The sequence below is a fragment of the Simochromis diagramma genome, unplaced genomic scaffold (assembly GCF_900408965.1).
Source record: "Simochromis diagramma unplaced genomic scaffold, fSimDia1.1 OVJJ01000367.1, whole genome shotgun sequence".
Lineage (NCBI taxonomy): Eukaryota > Metazoa > Chordata > Actinopteri > Cichliformes > Cichlidae > Simochromis > Simochromis diagramma.
In genome coordinates this window covers 284,172-298,169 of record NW_024387288.1, presented here as the reverse complement: position 1 = coordinate 298,169, position 13,998 = coordinate 284,172, and the positions used below count along the sequence as shown (strand labels likewise).

Here is a 13,998-nt window from a genome sequence, read left to right as displayed (position 1 = left end):
TCAATTTTATCTCACAACTTAGACATTCACATTACTCACACTCTCATTACTAGGGATGGGTATCGTTTAGGTTTTATCCGATACCGGTGCCAAATCGGTACTTTTGAAACGGTGCCGGTGCTTAAACAGTGCTCAAACCGGTGCTTAAAGAATGGAGAACACAAAATTGGTCCAAAAACCTCTCATGTTCAGCTGGTTTTTGTAAAAAGATAACAATGTTAGCCTTTTCTGCAGCTATGGGGCATATATGGTATCACTCTTGGCTGGAAGCAGTGCTTAAACAATGGAAAAAAACACAAACTTTGTCCAAAAACCTCTCATGTTCAGCTGTTTCCCTCTTTTTCTTTGGTCATTTTAGCCTTTTTGGCCAGGGTGAAGGGAGTATCTGCCATCAAACAAGAAGACAGCCGCATGTAGCTATGATGATGTTTGCTAGTTCACCTTACATGCATTAATGTAATAACGTGATTAGCCTACTCAACGTAAATTATACACGAACAACATTAAGCTACTCACGTAGAGAAGAACGGCTGCTGCTGCATCATCATCCGTCATCATTTCTGCTACACTGGCAGGGCTAGGGGCCAGGACTCTCCTCTTCGGGTTTTTGGGGGATGTTGCTAACTCCGGGTCCGATAACAGGTGTTTCATCGGATTTGAGGAGTTACCTCCTTTGACAGTATCAGCTTAAAGCACTTGTTGCAGGCTGCTGAGTTTGCATCTTTTGCTGTGAAGTACAGCCAGACTTTTGACCGCTTCGCCTTGGGCATTTTTAATCTGTAGCTCTGCATAAAAGAACGTACGTACCTACTATCCTCGGAAACGTAAAATGATTGGCTAGAAGTGTATCACAGCTCAGGAAAAAAAAGCACCGAAATAAAGCACCGAAATGTGCGCTGCTTTTCGGTCTGGTTACTACCGTTTATGTCAGAACCGGTGCCATGATGGCACCGGACACCGGTACCCATCCCTACTCATTACACATACATATAGGATCTTGGGGGTGGGCACACTGCAGGGTATCCAAAAGACCATCAGGGTGTACAACCTGACCCCTGGTGTCATTGCCCACCTCTCAATTTTAAATACATGTAGACATCGAGGGCTATCAGGAGGGGCTATGCGCTTACCTGCTGCTCTCTGGCAGGTAGCTCCATGCCCTCCTAGGTTTTAAATGCACCTTAGAACACACATGCATCAACACTACATTTGAGCGGGCTGAGGGAGGTTTGGAGTCTTCACACACCCCCGTTCTCTGCGGCCTGTTGGAGCGGGGGGCTAGGAGGAGGAGATGGCCGCCCGATCGGGGCCTGCTTCTCTCCACCCCAGGAAAAAGGGTAACACCACCTGGGTCTAGGTGCAGTCCCCCCCCCCTCCCCCGGTGGGCAAGGGTACGTAGACCTGGGGCTTAGAGTACGCTTGGGGAGTGTAATTGTGTGTACAGTGTCTCTTTATGTCTGTCTCCATGTTGGGTGAGTGTTGAGTAATTGCATATGAGAGCATGAGGGTGGGAATGGATGTTTGTATCTGTGTGTGCCTGTATGTCTGTGTCTATATGTCAGGTTGGGTATCAGACGCCACCTCTCTAGGGACATCTCAGGCCCTCCAAGTGACCCCTCATCTGGGGCTCTCCTCAGCTCTTTCTGGGATAGTGGCGCGGCTGCCCCTCTGTTGGTCTTCCTTGGTGTCTTGTGTTCTGAGGGTCTGAGGTGTTCTGGATGTCTGGAGTCTTGATCTCCCCCATACCGGCTTCATGCCCTGGAGGACGGGGCTGTGGCGCCCCACACCCCCTAGCAGATCATTACATGAAGGAACCTTTTAAATACAAGCGCGTCCATGCTCACAGGTGTACACACGGGGACTCTCACACACAAACTACACCCTTTTTGGCTCCTACCTCAAAGCACACTGTGTTCTGTTGATCTTACGTGCTGCATAATAATGTTTAATATTTAATATTTACTGTTACATTCCCAGAGATCATCGTGATGTTGTTTATTATGTTGCTCTTTTTTTTTCTTCTGCTTGCTTTCTCTGTTTTCTTTCTCAACAGGTGATCCAGGTGATTGATATATGTATTTTATGTCTGCTTATTTTGTTGTTTTTTGTTTTTTGCCCTTTATCCCTGTCCCTCTTCCCTGCTGTTTTTCTTTCCCTTTCTTTCTCCCCTTTCTTTTCACCAGTCAAGTCTGTATTTAACAAGTGAAAATAAAATAAAATAAACAATAAAAGGTGAATCAAATAGACCATTACAGCATGGCTGGGATGGTCCATTTGGTAAAGTAAATCCGTTGGGCAGCTTTCTTCGTCTTTAGACAATAATTCTGATGGCAAAAGAGCCAAACGGAACAGGCAAGAAAAAAAAAAAAGACTTTAATATAAATACTTTTTTTTAATACACTTTTGTGGTTTTTCCAACAGTTTCATGGCAGATTTTGAAATACTTACAAAGTATAATGTCTCGATAAGTGTTCTTACACACATGGTATATACTTTTTCACATGTTAGGATTTTATAGCTTCAGTTTAATGTTATGTCCTCTAATCTTCATCCCAAACATCTTTCACCAACACTAAAGGACATGTTCTACAGTTGAACCATGAAAATGAACGTCTATTCAGCTAGATTATGAAAACAAGTTCAATGTAAATGAACATTTGTCTTTTCAAATGTTAACTGTGACTGTTAGCATAAAACTCTCTGATGACAATGAAAAAAACTCTTCTTTACATACCTGATCTTGATGACTCCTCAACAAGCAATAGGAGCTCTGTTCGACTAACCTGAAGTACAGGAAACTGTAGGAGGCGGAGCTTCATTGATATCCAAGGTTTTTTCACAATCCCACTGTCACATCTGAAAAATTAATCTGAAATTTCATCAGAGCAGAGTTGGCAAAGGTACAGACACTCTGTACAAACTTTTTAATGTCTGTAGAAAAGATGGAAAATACAAAGACATATATGTTCTTTCTATTGCCTACTTTGTAGAGGGTGACTGCCTCTAAACAGATGAACAGGTAAAGTATTTTGTTATGTGTCTCCATCATCTCTGCCCTGCTCGGTGCTGTTTGTTGGAGAGGTTGAGGGAAGATTGGGAATTATGGGAAAAATTACTGCTAAGCAGATTTATGGATGAATGGTCACCATTGACAAAAACAATGGTAGTACAGGGCGTGTACATCTTTTTTGTGTACTTTCTATTAGTTTTTTTCTTGTTTAATGCCTTTCCATTCTTCTTCTCCCGTGGTGATGGTACTCATGAAACAAATATGCATTCATTATGCAAATGATCACAAATTGTTTATACTAATTTCTATAAAGATGAGGTTTAATGTGTTTATTCCCATGTTTTGTACTTTGTTGGTGTTTGGTTATACGAGTGGGTGAATAAAAGTAAGTAAAATAAGTCTGTCCTGTTTGAGGTTCTGATCTCTTTTCCATCGGATCCAAACGTTACGATATGACATGATTTTTTATGCCAGTAAAACAATATACAGTGTATCAGTCTACTGTTCTCTTTTTCACAAACATGCAATCAATCACACCTTCTTCCTTTTACTCCTAAAAGTAAGATTTCAGAGAAATGTACTGGTGCCAAAATATTAAAAACAGCTTTTGATGGCTGAAACAACACATCCGCGCCCTGAAGAGAAAAGGAGTTTTTATTGATAACCGTCAGCCTTTGAAGGAATGCTCGAGTGTGTCTGTGCCAGTAATACAAACACTGCCTGGTTACCTCCGCCTCCTCCTGCTGTTGATGGCCCCTCCCCCATGCTCTAACTGTTTGAACACATATTTGAATCACTTCCTGGAAATAAAGGGAGCTGCCACATGAGCTTAGAGGACGCAGGTTAGTGTTTTCTCAGCTTTCTTTTTATTTCACACACACACACACACACACACACACACACACACACACACACACACACACACTGTCGATATCACACCCCTCCTTCGCTCATGTTTATCAGCAGATTTTTATCAGTGATGTCGTCAGCTCCTGGCACCAACATCAAACTTGACTGTGTGAGTCTCTGTGGATCTGTTCTTCTCCTGTTTTCTGTTCATATCAAACATGTCCAGAGCTTCTAATAAGGAGCTCAGTGTTATACGTAATCAGTAAGAAAACCCAGGATTGCCTGTGAGCTCAAAGATCAGACTGCTTTACAGACTCACAGTCTTTCATATGTTTAGTGTCACGCAGAGGCGACAGACGTATATCGTCAGTGCACTTTGTGTTTAACCCCTCTGTGAGATCAGCCAATTAGAAGAAAGCTTTCTAAAAGGGGGAGGGGCTAAAACTGTTGTTTAGTGAAACAGATGACAGTTTCTGTATTCACAAAGATCTCAGTGGGCTGAGGAATCCTGCATCAGTGATTGGACAGGAGACAGGCAGCTGTTGGGTGAAGATAAACAAACCCTGCTCTTTATTAATTGGTTCAGTCACTTCAAGTGGACCAATCACAGAGCCCCACCTGTTAGCATCAGAGACTTTCTGTTTGGCACTCACAGTCTGTTTCCCTCTCAGGCTGACTCAGGGAAGATGAAAATAAATGATGTGAAGAAAGAGGAGGGACCAGCAGAGTTTCCAGGATGCAGCTATGTTGCAGTGAAGAGCGATTGTTCCAAAGAAGAACCTCCATACTTCAGTGCTGAACCAAAGTAAGTGTTTTTGACACACACACACACACACACACACACACACTCTCACTCTCTCTCTCTCTCTCTGCATACACAGTGTTCGGAAGGTTACTTTAAAAATGTATTCCACTACAGATTACAGATTACATGCCCCAAAATATATTTTGTAATGTATTCTGAATACTTTGGATTATTTCGTATATTATCATGCTTTTTACAACTACATGAATGTCCTATTGCTGTGTGATTTATTACTATTACTGAAGGTTAGTCGCCATACCAATACCAACTAGATGTTTAAATCTTAATATAAATGAGTAACAGTAGGGTGGACATTAGGTAAGGCTGCACTTCATAGAAAGTATAGAAAACTATTCCGTGCGTATATAAAACAGGTCCGCAGCTCCGAACCGTAGTAAAGGGACCTCTGGCTAATACATCGGGTTCGTGTCGGGCTCGTAGCTGAAAACTAGCTTTGCTTTGTTGTGTGGGTCAACTTTGCTAGCGAGAGACAGAGAGAGGCGTTGAAAGACTGCTCCAACGGAGCTTATTGTTTCAGAGGAAAAACACGATTTTTCTCCCCCCTCGCTCACAGACACATAACGGGTATGGCAGTCCATTCTCCCTGCAGCACGGACTACACTGCCCATCAGGCTACATTCTTTAGGACGATGCTTGTAACACTCTGCTATTGCCTTCATATTAAATCATTTTTTGAATAATAATTTAAAAAAATATTTCTTCACATCATTATGCGGCCGCAATTAGAGGTGACATGGGCTGTTAGATTGAGACACAGGCATTAGAGCCTCTTAATGTGTGTTTTGTTTGGGTTTCCACTGGTGTGGAATTACCAAAACTAGAGAGGGTATAGCCTAACATATGAAACAGGAAAAGACCGCTGTGTAATCCATTTATTTCAACAAAGGAACTGTATTCTGAATACCACCTTTTAAAATGGTAACTGTAATGGAATACAGTTACTCATATTTTGTATTCTAAATACGTAACGCCGGTTGATGCATTCCGTTACTCCCAAACACTGTGCGTACATCATCTTTTGTCGTTTTGTGAAAAAAAAAAAAAAAGTTCAATGACTGATTCTGTGGGGTCAAAGGTATTTTCTGGTTGCAGCTGCTATTAGCAGTGATAGAAATTTTAAACCCTTTTTGTCATGGCTGCAGAAGCACTTACGCATTCACACGAGCGTTAGGGTTGCAAACGCCTGTCCTAAGAAAGTAGAATTTAGTCAAACAGAGAAGCAAAGTGGCTTCCAAAAACAGCACGTATGAATTTCATACTGTAAATTACAATATGAACATATTAATCAAAATTTAACTGCAGCGAAAAAAGTTCAACCTAAAGCATTTACTTTCTTCTGGCACTGCTTAGAGAAAAGGCATTGATCCTGCTGTTCAAGTCCAAATCAGAAAGTTCAGACTGAATTTGACAAGTGAATTTCATCATAAGCCTCTCTGTATTATCCTGTATTAATTTTCAACATCCTGAACATTTGTAAAAACCTGAGTCGGTAACTATGGAAAATGTTGAAAATAATATGCAATCAGCAACTAATTTCATCTACAGATGTTGGACAACATATGTGGAAACAAATATGTAGGACTGCTTTCTTCTGGTTGCGCAACATCTCTAAAATTAGAAATATTCTGTCTCAGAGTGACGCTGAAAAACTAGTTCCTGCATTTATTACTTCCAGGCTGGACGACTGTAATTCATTATTATCAGGAAGTCCTAAAAACTCCCTGAAAAGCCTTCAGTTAATCCAAAATTCCACGTGAAAGACCAACACAAAGTGGTGCACACGTGAGAAGTGGAACAAAAATCATACATGATTCCAAACATTTTTTACAAATAAATAACTGCAAAGTGGGGTGTGCATAATTATTCAGCCCCCTTTGGTCTGAGTGCAGTCAGTTGCCCATAGACATTGCCTGATGAGTGCTAATTACTAAATAGAGTGCAACTGTGTGTAATCTAATGTCAGTACAAATACAGCTGCTCTGTGACGGCCACTGAGGTTGTCTAAGGCTGTGTCCCAATTCAGGGGCTGCACGCTTGAAGTACGCACACTACGCGTACTACGTACGGTGCGTACTCTAAGTATGAGAAGTGCGGAAGTGAGAGGCTTGTGAAATGGGATGGCCTAGCCTTCGTTGTGCTGTTCAGGTTGCCTAGCAACCATGATACTATGAGCGTTACATACAACTTTGATTGACAGAAATGAAGGAGAAAAAAAGTTTTGTTGGTCATTCATTTTTGTCATGACATCACTTTGATTAGTTGAGTATCTGAAGCTGAGACCACGGGACTGTAAAACATGATTGTTGGGCTTCATTTCTGTACTGAACAGTCATTTAAGATTAGCTAGTAAATAACAATTACTTAATGTTTTTCATGAGACTAAAATCATCTCACTGCGGTAATGTAAATATAATATGGCCAATATTATATGTATTGTCAGATTATTATGATATATATATATATATATATATATATATATATATATTAGGGGTGCAACGATATTCGTATCGATATTGAACCGTTCAATACAGTGCTTTCGGTTCGGTACGCATATGTATCGAACAATACAAAATTTGTAATTTATTTTATCAACTTTCCTTCTGACGATGCTGTCTGTGTTGAGCGCTCAGTGAATCTGCGTTCGACTACTCCGCCTAGGCTGCACTGTCGAGCGCAGATCCACTGAGCGCTCAACAGACAGCATCGTCAGAAGGAAGAGCGCAGGGCAAGCTAGCGAGACAGAAGTTAATCTCCCCTTGCAACATGGCAAATTGAACCTCTCCCACCCTCATTCAGATCTGGCGTTTGGAATTATTTTGGTTTTCATGTGACGTATGACCCTGAAGGTAAGCGGGTCATGGACTAAAGTAAAACAGTATGTTGGATGTGCCACGCAATGCTCAATTACATGGGTGGGAACTAGTGTGTTAGCGCAGTTAGCTCGTTAACGTGTTGGCCGTCTAGCTCCACGCACGGGGCGATCAGGGGTAGCTCGTTAACGGAGATTTGCCGTGTTGTGGCGTTAACGTCATTTCAACGAGATTAACGCTGACAGCACTAGTGGGAACACAACGAATATGACTGCACGTTTACGCCGACATCATCCTAGTGCAAAGACAAGTGGAAGCAGATAAAAACAACAAGCATGCATGCTACAAACTTTACCCGAGTCATTTAGACAGCTGTTAGCACATGATTCTCCTTATGGGGACCTGATATGTTTAATATTGTGGCGAGCTCAGACAAGGTGGAGACGGAGGTGTCGTTTGGTCTTACTTCCCGTGAGCTAGCCAGGGAGCACAGCCGTTTATTGACATCTGCAGAAGAACACAGCCGCTAGCTAACTGCTCAGCGCGGCAACCGCACAGCAACAACAACACACAGGGCGTCATCTGACCCCGGAAGGACACACCGTCGCAGCGAGAGGGCGTCACCCGTCACTATGGTAACATAAACAAAACATAACTGTACAAACAGAACCCCGAACAGCCCTGACCCGCTACATAGCCCCCACCTAAGGGGTCAGTCGTCCCCGACGACCCCATTACCCCACACAAAGTCCTGCAAATGTCCAGGTGCCTTCTTTTGGCGCACCGGTCGGTCACGACCGGCAGGGGAAAAGTCACTCGGGTCAGAACATGGGGTGCCACCATCATCCCACTTCTGACACCAATGTGGCGAGCTCAGACAAGGAGGAGACAGAGGTGTCGTTTGGTCTTGCTTCCCGTGAGCTAGCCAGGGAGCACAGCCGTTTATTGACATCTGCAGAAGAACACAGCCGCTAGCTAACTGCTCAGTGCGGCAACCGCACAGCAACAACAACAACAACACACAGGGCGCCATCTGACCCCGGAAGGACACACCATCGCAGCGAGAGGGCGTCACCCGTCACTATGGCAACATAAACAAAACATAACTGTACAAACAGAACCCTGAACAGCCCTGACCCGCTACAATATGCTGCTGAGAATATAGCCCAGAAGAAGCGTATAGTATAGCTTTTATTTTGGAAAGAGCCATTTTTCTGTAATAAACTCTCTTTTCCAAAGATGAGTGATTCCTCAATCAGATACAGGGCTCGCAAAATCGCTAGCTCGACGTCCCGGGGCTAGCGATTTTTCCAGTCGGGCTACCAAAATCTATCTGCCCTGCCCGTCGGGCTATTGTAGGAAGGAAAAATATATGTCAATGCTTTTGCATTCTTTCGGAAATGTAGCTGGGTAATTATGTCATTGGCATCGATGAGCCACTGTCAATATGTGACATATTGAAATCGCGTTTGAATTTGCGCTTGTTTTTTGCTTTCACTTTGCAATCGCGCTAACTGTGTATAGAGAGCGACAGCACTGATCTGTGAGTGATGATAATTTGTGCACCAATTCCTCTGACATCGTCTTATTAATCGTTAGCTTACTATGCAAACATGACAAGTGAAATCTCCCGCAGCAAGCTTAAACATATGAGAGGTTGATCGCGCAGAGAATCGCTGACCGTTATGTGTGTGTGTGTAAAAGCAGCAGGATATATATTTCAGTTCTGCTGAGCCAAATAAGACAGGTCAGGGTGAAGAAGTGACAGCCAAAGAAAAGCTTACCACAAAATGGAAAAGTTATGACAAATCAGACTATAAGGCAAAAAGAAAGTGCAGCTTTATGGTTTCATGGACAAAAGAATTTCTGTGGCTGCAATATGACGAGCTAAATAACCAGGGCTGCACATAAGTGGTCCGCAGGTGCGCATTCGCTGTCAAAATAAAATAAAAAAAAACGCGCACAAGATATGAAGTTGCAACGCGTGTTTGCATACATAAGATTTTCTGGAGGAGGACAGACATTTGGTTAGAACTCTTAAAGATGTCGAAGAAGCAAGCTCCTTTAAGCAATTACTTTGGTGTTCCTCCACCTCCAAACAAATGTCAGAAGGAGTCCGAACCACAAAAGAAGCACGTATTGTGGTTGCAGGAGGTGAGCTGGCTTCAAACAAATGATGAACGCACAGAGATGTGGTGCGGAATGTGCCGTGAAAATCCCACTCTAGCGGACAAAAACAGTGCTTTTTATATGGACGCAAACGCGCGTTGCAACTTCTTATCTGGTGCGCGTCTTTTATTTTGACAGCGAATGCGCACATGCGGACCACTTATGTGCACCCGTGTAAATAACATAATGTTCTGCCGGGTGTGTTGTTGGTTTTCTCTCGATTTCTGAGTCGACAAGCGCCTTTGTTATTGGGACCAGTCATTTTAAGAAAGGCCCCCATTAGAACCCATGAGAAATGCAAGAAATGCATTATTGCTCAGTCTGCAATATCTTTCCCAGAACAAACACCAATTGCAAATAACATACTAAAAATAAACCTGAAAAATCTGTTTAGAACAGCGTACTATGTTGCAAAGAGTGAACTACCACTGGCAAAATTTAGCAGTCTTTGCAAACTTCAAAAAGCAAATGGCCTAGATCTTGGTTCCACTTGTCTCTTACCCGTGACTTCAGTGGAAATTTCAAATTCAGGATCTGACACAGACTGATTCATGTCCTATACAGTTCTTACAAGTTCATAGAAATTTCTGTTCAATTAGAACCAAGTATTTGAGTTGATGATTGTAATTTTTATACAATGTTGTAATTTGTTTTTCAACAATTTTTTGATTAATGTTTTGTTTCCTTTACAATATTATACTTTAATGTATAATATTGTAACGGAAACAAAACATCAATCAAAAAATTTCTCTCTTTTTTATTCGGGCTACTTAAATTTATTTTGGGCTACCAAAAACTGAAGAGTCCCTGCCCGAAGGGCTACCAGGGATTTTGAAATTTTGAGAGCCCTGAGATATATTTAGTTTTTTAATTACTTTTGTTTCAGCAACATTAAATTTAAAAACTGTACTTTTGAGTTAAAATATATATTTATAATTTTAATAAATGACAAATTAAAAAGGCATGAACATTTTTTTTGTATTGAAAAAATATCGAACCGTGACACCAAAGTATCGAACCGAACCGAACTGTGAATTTTGTGTATCGTTGTATATATATATATATGTATATATATATATACATATATATATATATATATTCTATCTCCTCCTTTGGCCAGCCTATTACCCCAGCAGGGTACCTGATCACGGGCAGGGCGTACGTGTTGATGGCCTGGATCTTGTTCTTACCATTCAGCTGACTCCTCAGGACTTGCCTGACCCTCTGCAGGTACTTGGTGGTTGCAGCCTTTCTAGCGGCCTCTTCATGGTTCCCATTTGCCTGCAGGATCCCCAGGTACTTGTAACTGTCCTCTATGTCTGCAATGTTGCCTTCTGGTAGTTCAATCCCCTCAGTTCTGACTACCTTCCCTCTCTTTGTTACCATCCGACTACACTTCTCCAGTCCGGACGACATTCCAATGTCATTGCTGTATAGCCTGGTAGTGTGGATCAGTGAATCGATGTCTCGTTCACTCTTGGCATACAGCTTGATGTCATCCATGTACAGGAGGTGGCTGACAACTGCTCCGTTCCGTAGTCGGTATCCGTAGCCAGTCTTGTTAATGATCTCACTGAGGGGGTTCAGGATGCTCAGAGACAAAAATACTTAAGAGCCCCTGAAACGAGACCCAGGAAGTGGTTACAGGAAGAGGGTGATAGACTGTCTGAAGCAGTTAGAACAAGACAATCCTATTGATTGATCTCATACCAGGGGAAGCTACACCAAGTTTGTATGGTTTACCGAAGATACATATATATCTACATATACATATACCTCTAAACCCGATTGTCTGTATGATCAACTTAGTCACCTATAACATCTCTAAGAGGAAACAATGGCTTTCTGGCTTCGATCCTCAACCCGCTGGTGGGCAGCTCTGAGCACCACATCCAGAACACTTTGGATTTTGTTGGGAAGGTGAGAGATGTCATTATGCACTCATAAAAATTTGTCATTGGATAAACTTAATTTGATTGATGGCAGGTTTTCCACGTAATACATATATTTTGGTTCAACCAAATCTACATACATGATGACAATTTAATTAAATTGAGTCAGTCGAACACAATTTTTTAAATACGTTTAAACGGAAGAAAATTACGTTAATAAGATGTGAAAGGTTTTGGTTGGTTCAACTCAATACAATGTCATTCATTTGAGCTAGATTGTCTTTGCATTAAAATGTTTTTTTAAGTTCAACTAACTCAACTAAATTGTTGTATATATTTACAGTGACACTTGCAGGTAGCTTTTCAGCAAATTTGCAATGATAACTTGCTAAACATTACAATTCCCACCATAGTATGCCACTCACTGAACATTTTAAACAACCCAACAATACTTGAATACAAATATAATGTATATATATAAAAGGTTTTCATTAAGAACATTTTTGTGTTACCAAAGGGGAGGTATTTTAATAAGAAAAAACTCTCAGCTTTACTTCTCTAAAACCATTGACATTTAAACTTTTACAAGTTTATAAAAACGGGAACACCAACTTTAAAACACTGGAAGACACCAAAGTTGTCAACATTTGTTTTGAAAATCCTAAACACAATTAAAAAAGAAAATGCTGGTTACAACCATTAAACCTTTTTTGAGCTAAATTCCCACAGTCCTTTTATCCATCTATATTAGTATAGATTAAAGGTTACATCACTGACAATAGGATGTTCATCATCGTGAAAAAAAGAGATAAAAAGGCCAAAATCAACTTTTGTGCTGGAGTCTTGTTTGCCTAAGCAAACATCTTCATTTTCATTTGCTGCATCTTTGCACTGAGCCTTTGGCCATCCAGATTCATTCAAATCTTCTGACAAAACTCCAAAGTGTAATTGTGGTCATTTGGATAGCTTAACTCAAGTGCATAAATCAGTCCAAAGAAGACGATGAATGCCATGATGACACTACCGAGGTTGTTCATAACTGTAGTACCTTCGATGACAACTCCCACATCCTTTGGCTCCTGAATGCCTTCACTTGTGGTGGTGTAAATACCCATGACAGTTGCTGCAGTGGATCTCAACTGTTCATCCTCAGTGGAAGAGGTCTGAAAAACAGAAAAAATATCTTGGTTAAGAAATAGGTTGTTTCTGGGCTCTGTCACTTGGAAGGGGGGATATTATGCAAAACTCACCGCCAAACTTCACTGGTTCTCCAGTGCCCTCCCCTACTAACCCGGCGACTATCATCGGCCTCTCCTTCCAACGCTTCCTCCTGACACAGCATTTTCTGATAATCTAGGCGGTAGCAAATAATAAATAAAGAAATCATTTCTAATAATAAATAGGTTTGAACGTCACGGGAGTGTGCATTGTGCTGACTGCAGTTATTCTTATGGCCACATGGTTCACTTTTGGTAGCACCCTCAGTAAACTATGCATTGCTGTTAAAGACACCTCAAAACAATAATTTATACTAGAATATGACATTATATAATAATAAACACAGAATGCCACATTATTAGATTATAAAAAGAAAACAGTAAGAATGAAGTTAGTCTTGGGACATCATCTTTCATTGAGCACATGGCCGCTGGCTAGCTGCTACTAAGCTAGGACAAGCTCCGAATTCTTAAAAGTTGGTGGCTACATAATTTCTCCTCTAAAACAAGGCACTTTTGAAAAGACCAGTCTATTTTGTCAAAAAAATAATATTCCAGCAGAGAAGAGAATGTTAGCAAAAAACAACTGTTACAAGCTTCTTTGATAAATAGCAATACTCTACATTCAGCTCATAGAGAAATACACAATTGGTTATATGAAAAATTAATATGTTACCTTACTTGAAGGTGTAGTTTTATCCAGAAAGTACAGAGAGGCCAAGAGCAGCAGCATTCCTTTAGGTGATCCTGAAAGAGCGCAAAATTTTTGAGGGCAGACCGTTGTGTAACTCAATAACTTTGTGTTCTTGTAACAAAGACCGTTTTGAAAGAAAATAATTTAGGTTCACCACACGAACAATAATTGCCGTAATGCTGGAGTGCTACATTTATGTTGGATGAGATTAAAAAAAAATTTGTTTCAGCTTAAAGAGCGGCTTGAATTTTTTTCTTTGAGTATACAAATGCGCATGTGCAAAAATGTACTACCCCTACTCCCAGTGCCCAAACAAACTCATTAATTTTGTGTTCAGAATCAGCCTCTGCTGGTTTAGAGTAATTTTAAGTTTACACAAAGAAAATCAAATTAATTTGGTATTTTTTAATTACATTTGTGAACAACTAACAAAATTTGGATGTGTTCTTTGAAAGAAGGACCTGAATCTGTTTTTTGAGTGTGGAGGCAGATGAAACCATGGTCTCGTACGACGTTACATCTTTCTTCACT

At 40.9% G+C, this 13,998-nt stretch overlaps 1 protein-coding gene and 1 long non-coding RNA gene across 10 annotated transcripts in view; both read left to right on the top strand.

Moving 5' to 3' along the window:
• LOC120716339 (NACHT, LRR and PYD domains-containing protein 12-like) overlaps positions 1 to 13,998 on the top strand; it is a 112,399-nt gene that overhangs the window by 76,839 nt on the left and 21,562 nt on the right. The gene's annotated exons all lie outside the window — the stretch shown is intronic.
• Positions 3,665 to 4,660, top strand: LOC120716373. The gene is made up of 2 exons (XR_005691878.1): positions 3,665 to 3,852; positions 4,531 to 4,660. It is a non-coding gene; the product is annotated as an uncharacterized LOC120716373 (long non-coding RNA).